Source organism: Sinocyclocheilus rhinocerous, unplaced genomic scaffold (assembly GCF_001515625.1).
Source record: "Sinocyclocheilus rhinocerous isolate Xijiao unplaced genomic scaffold, SAMN03320098_v1.1 scaffold3724, whole genome shotgun sequence".
Taxonomy (NCBI): domain Eukaryota; kingdom Metazoa; phylum Chordata; class Actinopteri; order Cypriniformes; family Cyprinidae; genus Sinocyclocheilus; species Sinocyclocheilus rhinocerous.
The window spans coordinates 104,007-114,973 of record NW_015631712.1 but is presented as its reverse complement, the minus strand read 5'-3'; the positions used below and the strand labels follow the sequence as shown (position 1 = coordinate 114,973).

General features: G+C 37.7%; 1 long non-coding RNA gene across 1 annotated transcript; it reads right to left on the bottom strand.

Annotated features, from left to right (window-relative positions):
* Nucleotides 1–2,565: 2,565 nt before the first annotated feature.
* Nucleotides 2,566–3,774, bottom strand: LOC107741835 (uncharacterized). The gene is made up of 3 exons (XR_001640239.1): nt 3,727–3,774; nt 3,313–3,625; nt 2,566–2,903 (listed from the first exon to the last, which is right to left on the bottom strand). It is a non-coding gene; the product is annotated as an uncharacterized LOC107741835 (long non-coding RNA).
* Between the last annotated feature and the right edge of the window lie 7,193 nt (nt 3,775–10,967).

Sequence of the window (10,967 nt, the reverse complement as noted above, 5' to 3'; positions counted from 1 at the left end):
CACATTTTGCTATAAGTTTGATTGCATCATTTAATAATTGCTGTTAATAGTGTTCATTGTCTGTTTGATTACGTCTTTAATTGATTTTTCCGTACATTTCTGCCATATGTACATTAACTGACAGTCACCACTGATAAGATACCACTAAATATTGTAGAAACTTAATTTGCTGTAAAGTTGCTTTGCAACGATTTGTATCGTGAAAAGCGCTATACAAATAAACTTGAATTTAATTGAATTTAATTAAAGAATCTCTTCAAATTTCAGAGAATGATGTTGAGGAGCAAACTGGAGTAGCAAGAACTCAAGACTCGGAACATAGATTGGAGAAATCAGTTTTTAGACAGCTGTCATGGCAGTTCCCAACTCATTTTCTAAGGGTTCCATATGGTCAGTAAAATGAAGATTGGGCTGGAACAATTATGCTAATGGATGATTCCCAGACTCAGTCCTCCATCTGATGCAGTGACTTTCAATTATCTGATACCTAGATAAAGGCTGTATTGTGAAGCTGGGCATAACTAATATCCAAGGCTATGAAGTTTGGTATGATGTGCTTTTGTGTAGCCCAAACAAAGATTACCAGCATTACACTGGCCAGTGCAGACATGGAAGAAGCGGTCCAGAATCAAAAACGTTACTGCACAGTGTCTTGACAGTACATACAGTTTGTATACACATGCACCTTTTAAAAAGTTGGCAACAATACTCCGGTAATGTTACCTTTGAGAATGTTGAGCTGATGAACACATCTAGGAACATGTAGACTCATATAAATATATTGGCCACTGTGTCCCTCTATGGCCTATTAGTTGAGTTCTTGTAGCCTTTATGACTGTAGTTCTGCCACACAAACACACATAACGTCAGTCCTTATTGGTGCCTAGAACAAGACCCGGTCAGAGGAATGTTAACAAGCTGATTTATGTTTCATCTTTTTTTTTTTCTTTTTTTTTGTAAGCAGTGATGTTCATTCCCCTGTGACATTAGGCTGTTTGCTGTGATTGTCAGTGACGATGACAGCAAAACCGAAGTTACCTGCTGCTCATTTTGCAGACAAGGGATGCTTTCAAAATTAATGCCATGCTAAGGTGGAAAAAGATAAAAACAGCTGTAATTTTGTTACACAATGCAGAATGGCATGATTGACATTGGCTGCTGATGTCCATGTGTCATTCTCCTTTTTTCAAAATCTGACTCTAGTTACAATTAAACAGCCACCATTGTTCCAACAATAAACATTTATTATTATTATTATTACTATTACCGCTTAATAAGCTGTGACACATTAGTTGTTGATTTGCTGCTGTTTCAAGATTGTTCGCCAGCTTGCACTGAATGATTACTAATAGCAATGAGCTTAGACCAGTTTAGTAATCTACCCAGACATATCTCATTATACACAGCTTATAGACAGCTTCACAATACAGCCTTTATCTAGGTATCAGATCATTGAAAGTCACTGCATCAGATGGAGGACTGGGTCTGGGAATCATCCATTAGGATACAGCTAAACTCAATCTTCAAATAAATCATCAGCTAGAGCGACTGTTTTTCGATCTACTCCATCCCAGAATTTCAGTTTATACTTGGGTTTCCATAGTTGTCCGAGCCTAATCTTTAGTTTAACTGACCACACAGTACCCTTAGAAAATGGGTTAGGAACTGCCATGACAGCTGTCTAAAAACTTATTTCTCCAATCTATCTCCCAACAGATTGCCAGATTTTGGCCACTTCATGCACATAAAAAGTTAATAGGTGAAAAATTTGGCGTGCAAAGATTGTAAAGACAACAACTGCATGATGACCACCAACTATTTCATCAATATCATTGCCGATATAATACAGGTAGGTAATGAGCATTTTATAAAATTGCAAAGGAAGACCATGTGGCCTCAAGTGAAAAATATTATTTTTCAACTCCACAGTCATCAGGGGTCCACCCAAACGAGGAGTGTGGAGGTCCATTCTTTTTATCTTTATCTTTTTAAGTAAAACATTAGACTCATTGCTTTACTATAATTTCTTAAACAGCTTTACAAAGTTGATTTTACCTATTGTATACGTCAGGCCCCTATTGTATTATTCACCCTCACGATGTCCCAAACCTGTATGATTTTATTTCTTTATCTGTAACACAAAAGATATTTTGAAGAACGTTTCAGTGGTCTTTTTCCTTATAGTGCAAAACAACACTGAACCTCACTGACTTTCAATGTACAGAAGAAAAGAAAGAAAAAAGAAAAAAAAAAAACTTTTTTTTCCCCCAAAATATTTTCTTTTGTGTTCCACAGCATAAATACAGTCTTATGGGTTTGGAACAGCATGACTATGAATAAGTGATGACATAATTTGTATTTTTGGTGAACTATCCCTTTAAGTTGCACTGATTTATGTACAGTACATGTTTCAATGCATTAGACACAAAATACCAAACCAAGTAGCTTCTGCAAACAAATGCTGCATTAGCCATTTTCTGTAATGGCTTTTTGCAATGAGGAAAAATTACTGAGTGCAATTTTAAAACCTGTTTATTTTAAAAAGTGTCCAGATACTTTGTGTGGCATCTCGGTTGATTTCTAATTTAGTTAATTTTATACATTCATGCTATCAATTCTTCAACAATATGACAATTTTTTAAGAGAGAAAAAAGTACCCACCCCCAAATCAAAGTCATTTATGTCACTGAACAACTTGACTGGCACTTTTCTTTATAAATACTCAAACCACTGCCTTGTGGTGGAGTCTCCCATCCTGTAGACAATCTTATTTTTAAGACAATTTCCCATTCGTGTACAATTTAACTGCTGGGGTTTGCATACAAAAGACTTCCAAACATCTTTCAAATAGAACCCAGAAGGACCTGGTGTTGTCAAGCCAGATCTGCATCTCTCTGTTGTGCCTAAAAGCAAAGAAACATTTATTTGAAATGACTGTAATTATGCTCATTCTACTCATTTTCTTTTAACTGCATTTGATTAAAAGATATCAGTCTACGTATGTTTTGACCATTTCCTGTTTGGAAAGAATTAACGACAGAATTAAAATGAACTGTATAGAAGAAATCAAGCTTAATTCTTGTTTTCCATTTGAAAAAAATCAAATGAAAAAAAAACAAAAACAGGTGGTGTCAATATGTTATTAATGCATGTTTTAGTGTCTATCCAAATGTACAAAAATGTATGTTTACTTGAACATCTTTCCATACAAATACCTAAAAGTTTTAATGAGATCACCTTGAGATATTATATTACAATTCAGTTAGCCTAAAATGGATTTTCTAGCAGGCATATCATTAGTGCTGTACCCACCTTTGCCCTGTAATTGCACATTTAGACAACAGTTGCATGTTGAATGTGCTAAGGACACTGTGCTAAAGGTTCTCTTAGCAAATTGCACATCTTCCTGGCGGCTCCTGTTGCGATGGAAAGGTCATTAATCAGCAGGGGACATTGCCTGATGAGCTTTGGGCCAGCTGTGTTGTCTCTTCTAGGCTATTTGAATTGGACCTTTTTATAGTTAAACAGAACAGAGAGATGAGCTCTGACTTTCCTTTCTCTTGCCATACTGGCCTCATCCCTCGACACTGTTTGTCCAACCAAGCCCTTGTGACACCTGATAAACCTAGAAGGCATGCATGTTAAAGGGATAGTTCACTGTTGAACAAAAGAAGATATTTTGAGGAATGTTGGTAACCATACAGTTGACCGTAACCATTGACTTACATAGATTTTTTCCCCTAGTATCGAAGTAAGTTGCTAACAGTAACTGTGTGGTTAGGCTGGCTGATTTTAAGCCAGATTTAACCCTGATTCAAGGTTTGTCGCAAACTATTTTTTGCCCTAAAAATCCTCTATTGTGTGGTGTCATTGTGATTATTTAACTGCTCCCAATCAAGACGGAGCGTCCCCAAACTCAAACATATTTGATATTAACGACTCTTGATCAGGCTGCCTCTGACGAGATACCCGCGATAGCCAATGAGATTTGGCAAGCGTCACCTATCAGATGTGCTTCTACAGCTGAAACTTGGCAGCCACAAACATGCCGCCAAAGTAATGTACTGAGAAAGAATATCACAGATATATATTTTTTCTATTTTGTTTTTCACTGTACAACAGAACATGTGGCAGGAGAGCCAGCTGACAACGTTGACTGTGCTCCATGTGTTTTTCTTCTTTAGTCACATTTGATCTCACAAGTCTCCATGAGATCTCGTGTCACTGAGAAATCATTCCTACAATCAGCAAGTGTGTGGTCTCCCGGTCTGGTCGAATCATCTAGGGTGCCCGTTGAGAGGATTATAAGGCTAAAAGTCAGTTGACACTGTCTTCATGTCTGTGGTCTCCCATGGTTTTAAAATTGATTAATGACAGAATTTTCATTTTTGGGTGAACTAACCCTTTAAGGCTTGAAAACTGTCTAGTGTGTCCCAGGCCTTACCAACATTCTTCAAAATTTATTATTTTGTGTTCAACAGAAGAAAAAAACTCATACAGGTTTGGAACAACTTGAGGGTGAGTAAATGATGACAGGATTTTCATTTTGTGGTAAACTGTCCCTTTCATAATTTCTACTTTTTGATGGTTTTTGTTAGTCATTTACAGTAGCAAATGCTTTTATTGAAAAACTGTTGAAATAAAAGACTTCCTTAATCACAGAGACTTCTTTGTAATACATTCAACTCTGGTGATATGCAACCCAAGCCCAGATGGGCATGCTCTTCCTCTTGAATGTTGAAGAATGTTGTGGCCCCTTGGTAAAGGATGAAGTCGTGGATAATGCCAATGGAGCTTGCCCGACAGAAGATCTTAAATCCCCACTTATCCGGCTTGTTTTTAATATACTGCCGGAGTTTGCCAGCTCTGGTGCCCTTGTAAGCCACCATCACTTCATCAACACTCTGCCTGTTGGTGGGGGGAATGAGAAGGCATTGTTCTCTGAGCATGTCTAAAAGAGGGCGAATCTTATGGAAGCGGTCAGTGCAGCCTTCCATCTGGAAGTTGTCATTGAAGTGGACATGTCTTCGTAGCACTTTAAAACGCTTCACTGACATGGTATCAGCCACTGGTGGGAATCGTGACTCACAGGCCCAGTAATCTTCTAAAGAGGGAAATTCAAAAACTCTCTTCTAAAGAGGTAAATTCAAAAACTCCCATGTACAGCAAAATTGACAAAAAATCTTCCATTTCAGCAACTGTGGTGTTGATGGATGTCCCGGTCTGTTGAACTGAGTACTGGTTGGTATGCTCAGTTATGTGCTCAATCATCTGGTCAGTGAAGAGCCTCTTCCAATACATAAATGGTGACTGGACTGACTCTGGAAGCATGAAGACAGGCTCGGACACAGTGAAAGGTGGAATGTCCTTCTTTACCCATGTGGTCTTTTTGGTCTTTCTGGACTTTGCAGGATGGGAGGGAGTTTGATAGAGGTCTGTAGAGACTTCAACAAGCCTGTTCCTATTTCTCCGTTTCTTTGGAGGGGGCATCAAATCTTCGCTGGGTGGAGGGACATGATCATAATTTTCATCGTCTGGATCACTGAGATCTTCAACCTCAGAATCACATGGATCAGCAGGTAAAAGTGAAATAGTGCTGTAGGCTGTGGATGTAGGTCTGGGGCGTCCATAAAATGATCGACAGTCCATTATGCCTGAAAGACATGGCACATAATAAACATTACTATACACAAAAATGAAAAACTGTGTCTTGATTATTCAGTGCCTCAGGTACAGCTATCCATAAAAATAAAAAAATTGTCATACTGATAAACTGTTTTGCCAACATAGACACATTGAGATTTCATATAAATTGATAAGAAAAATGGTACTAATACTAATACATATTTTGTGTATTGTGTATGATACATTAAATAACACACAACTATGAAACTAGATATAACAAGAGACAAAATATTTCAGTGTGAATGATGAGGTAATTTTACTGTGCTAAATAAAATATGGACAAATGTCCATCCATCCTTTTAATTGCAAACTCATAAACATGTTATATTTGTCAGATTACTGAACAGAAAATTGAATGTTTATAGCTAACTACCCATCTAGAAAGCTGTAGCTATAGCTATTTTATGTTATTCCAAAAAGACTCGGATACAATGGCTATTGTAGAAATAATAAGTACTAGCTCATGTCAAATTATGTAAGGATTAAACTGATTTAAAGATATGAGAATCTGAAGGTAAAACCAAATACTGTGTAGATAAGGGTAAAATACATACAATTCAGTTTAGTGAGGAACCTGGCTGCATGCCAGTTTATGATCGCATTGCTGAACTAGCGTCAATTCATTTTACCCTAACTGGGCAACTCGACCGAGCGGTCAAGCACATTTTCTGAGGTAACACAGAGATTAATTTTATCACCATGCTTCTGCCATTCAACAAAATATAGTGTCAGGAGGTCTAGAACATGAAATCAGATGTATAAAAATCAGCTATCCATAAAAATAAAAAAATTGTCATACTGATAAACTGTTTTGCCAACATAGACACATTGAGATTTCATATAAATTGATAAGAAAAATGGTACTAATACTAATACATATTTTGTGTATTGTGTATGATACATTAAATAACACACAACTATGAAACTAGATATAACAAGAGACAAAATATTTCAGTGTGAATGATGAGGTAATTTTACTGTGCTAAATAAAATATGGACAAATGTCCATCCATCCTTTTAATTGCAAACTCATAAACATGTTATATTTGTCAGATTACTGAACAGAAAATTGAATGTTTATAGCTAACTACCCATCTAGAAAGCTGTAGCTATAGCTATTTTATGTTATTCCAAAAAGACTCGGATACAATGGCTATTGTAGAAATAATAAGTACTAGCTCATGTCAAATTATGTAAGGATTAAACTGATTTAAAGATATGACAATCTGATGGTAAAACCAAATACTGTGTAAATAAGGGTAAAATACATACAAATTCAGTTTAGTGAGGAAACTGGCTGTATGCCAGTTTATGATCTCATTGCTGAACTAGCGTCAATTCATTTTACCCTAACTGGGCAACTCGACCGAGCGGTCAAGCACATTTTCTGAGGTAACACAGAGATTAATTTTATCACCATGCTTCTGCCATTCAACAAAATATAGTGTTAGGAGGTCTAGAACATGAAATCAGATGTATAAAAATCTTACCTCAACTTTCAGCGTCACTAGCGGCAAGGGTTTGAAGAGAGCGCCACATCAATACACTTCCGGTTTTGTTTCGGCTCCTCAGCATCAAATATATCCTTGCAGCATAGCCACCCAGTGGATAAAATTGAAATTACACCCTCTATTCAATGAGGGGTATAAAGACAAACAGCCAAAACTGCAGTTTGGCGAGTTTTAATTACAGAAATGTGATCGCGAAAAAAGGTCAACCGTGCGGTTACAATGCACGTTAAAGGGTTAAAGGGTTGGGGGACGTTATTTGATGGACCTTCAGGAGCATTCAGGATGTTCTGGGAATGTTTAAGGGACCATTACTATAGGATGTTCCCTCTAGGTATCTACACTACATACTCATAATGTTTGCAGGACCTTTAGGGGACCAAACTAGAATGTTATTTTTTGGTCCTATTTAGGTCCTTCCATCTCACATTTACAACTCGTTTAGAAGAATACATAATGACTCCACTTTAAACCCTTAAAATTAATAACATTTCCACAATTGTTTAACCATTACTTATCATGTAATATTTACTCTGTTTGCTGTGGGACACAAAAGGCATTCCGAAACCCACGCTGATGCGCTCATTACAAATAAAAAAAAAAATCCTGCTTCAAGAAGTTTTACAACAGGTTTTGTGGCAGTAAAATCAAACACTCATTGGCTCTTGCCACAGATTGTGACATGCCGTGTTTATGTGAGGTGTGTTTGAATGAGAAATGCGTGCGTATTGGATCGGGATAATAATCTAGCTAATACTTTCAGCCATTAACAACTCAAGTTCTGCTCTGTTCTTCACACAAAACTATTGTATTCCATCAGAGAGGTCTGTGACTGCAATGCATCACCATTTGAGCTACTTTTGGTATACTTAAAAATTAAGATTACCCCATAATGAACTGCATTGCTAGACCCAACACTTATACTCACAATAATAATGATAAATGCTGACCAATAATTAATTATATTACTTATTTTTATTTTACTGAAATTGATATGTTTTAGTAAAACAAGCAAAATGTCATTTGTTTTGTCATATGACATAGCTATGCATGAATACACACTAGACAAATGCAGCCAAGGTGAATACATCTCAATATTCAGTCAAGCAATCATTAATGCATAAATTATATTTTATTTACTGACAACAATAGGTGACATGAAATTAATGATTAAAAATAATGAATAAAAGTAACAATCACAATAAATAAATACATATACAAGTGAACAACACATGAAACAAAGCTTTTTTCAAACTTATTGTTCCAACAATTATATATTTACTGCCATCTCAACACAACTGGGCCAATACTGCAGCTTTATTCTGATGCAGCAGCTGACCACCGTGCCCACCTTCTCCTGTCGTTGTCACCTGTCCATCAAGTTCCTCATTGATGAAGTCAGACTAGAATCTGATCATGAATAGGAAAGGGACATCGAGGCTATCCTTGCCACCTATCTGCCTCATCACCCTGTACAGAGAGCCTGTACAGAACTCTGTGCAGACTCATTTCAACAACAAGCACTGCCGTGCATGAAGCATAGTAGAACGAGCCTTTGGCATGCTGAAAACATGCTGGTGCTTCATTTCTTTAAGGCCTTAGATGTGAGCCCTGCCTTTGTGACAGAGGTTGTTGCATGCTGCACTGTGTTTCACAATCTCGCTTTTCTCAATGGGGACATCATTGAGCCAGAGGATGAGGAAGACTATGATGACACCCCCTGAACCCCACAACCTTGAAGCAGGAGTGGGAGAACACGTGTGAAACCATCTGGCTTGAGCAAGGCTCTTTACTCCAGGTTGCTCCAAGGGGATTGGGGGTCCCTGTAATAAGAGCATTGCAAGTCGCGTTGGTTCCAAATTGTGGTTGTTGTTGTTTTTTCTGAACACAAAAGGTGATTTTGATCAAGTTTGTCTTGCTGGTTTCTGTTCATACAATATCAGTCAATGGAGCCTGACTCTCAGAAGCTTCATGACATTATTTAATCATGCTTTTGAAGCTTCTGAAAGTCAGGCTCCATTGTATGAACAGAAGCCAGCAGAATAAACTTGACCAAAATCACATCCTCAATATCACATCCTTTTGGTCTTTTTCTAGATGCTCTCGCTGGCTCTGGGCTCACTGAGGATGAAGAGACCACAGCAACATCTGGTTCAGATGAGACAACAAGGGAAGGTGGAGTGATGGAGGGTCTGCCCCTAGTTGCCTCATCCATGGAACCATTTCCAGGATGCTGCTGTGGACTCTCCATCCTCAGTGCTCACACCAGTCTGTGGATATTTCTGATCCTACAAAAATGTACAAACATAATTTTATTAGCACAATGTTATTTGATTTCTGTGTTAGAAGTAACAAAATTATCTTACTTTATATTTTTGTTTCAGCTTTTCCCTTTTTTCACAAATGCAGCCGTCACCTTTCCTTGCAGGCCCTGCTTCACCACAAATGTTCTGCAGCAAATGCAGAGAGATCAAGAATAAGGGCTCCTGGGATTGAAAATTATCCATCGGATGAGCACTTCAGAATCTGGGCTGAAGCAGTTGGCCATCCGGGGATTTCTTGCCTACTCTTTTATGAATACTGAGGTTTCGGACATACCACTCTCTTCACGTACTGTTTTCTCCTAATATATAGTAGGTAGGTAGGCATATTCGGACGCAACTTCAGTATACGCTTGTCATAGTAATTCTCAGGTAATTCTTGTCTACTCTATTATGAATACTGAGCAACGGACATACTTATTCGTTCACTTATTACGTTCTGCCTATACTATATAGTAGGGAAGTATGCGGTTTTGGACGCAATGAGTGTCTTAAGAACTAATCTGACCAACTAGCAGTTAGCCAAGCGATAATCAGTCTTATTTTTTTTTTTTTGATTCAACGTACACTAATCTACGTTTTTATGTAACTGAATTAACTTGTAAGACTAGTCTAAACCTTTCATGCAGCCGGCCCCTGTTTTTCCCCCTAAAGGTAGATTCTTTGCATATTTTTTTCTGAGGGTGTATCAAAACCTATTCAGCGTGAGCTCAATTTTGAGATCTGAGCTCTGCACACTCGCAGATCCTTTCAGTACGACCAACAAAGTGTAACCACAATGTAAACAAAATATGTATTATGCAGCATATAGGCACCTTCATTTATTATAATATGAGTTTACATGCCGTTCCAACTGTGCTGTTCCCTGTAAATGTGTTAAACTTTATTGGCATGCATAGGATCCCTTGTCTGGGATATTTTAGAAGGCATATGGGCTGTTAGCTCAGGGTATGGGTCTCATTATGAGAGGGAAAAGTCCCATAATAGCTGAATACAGCCAGGATCTGCACCAGAAATACGCAGGTTTTTTTCAGAATGGGCTTGGTCAGTTGTTTATTGTTTGAACATATTATTTGATAGCTTTCATTCCCACATCTGATCTATTACTTCAGTTCACCCTTGCCACAATCACAGGCTATCACGTGACTGTTCCTCCTCAGCTGAATGGTCTGTATTGCTTATTCTCTGAACAACTTTTTTACAGCCCAGCATTGAGATGAATGGTTTCAGAGGCAAACTGGTTTTGCTTCAGGACCCTCTTTTGACATCTAGTGGTGACCCACCGTAGCTAAAACTGTGTATTGCACAGAAGTAAACAAAAATTGTACTAATATAATTATTTCATGCACCCAGTAGCCAATAGTTTACAACACATTGCATAGTTTGTGAGCCTATTTATCTATTTCTTATCATGAGCGTGTGATTAGTTGCATTTAGCATTTTTTTTCCCACC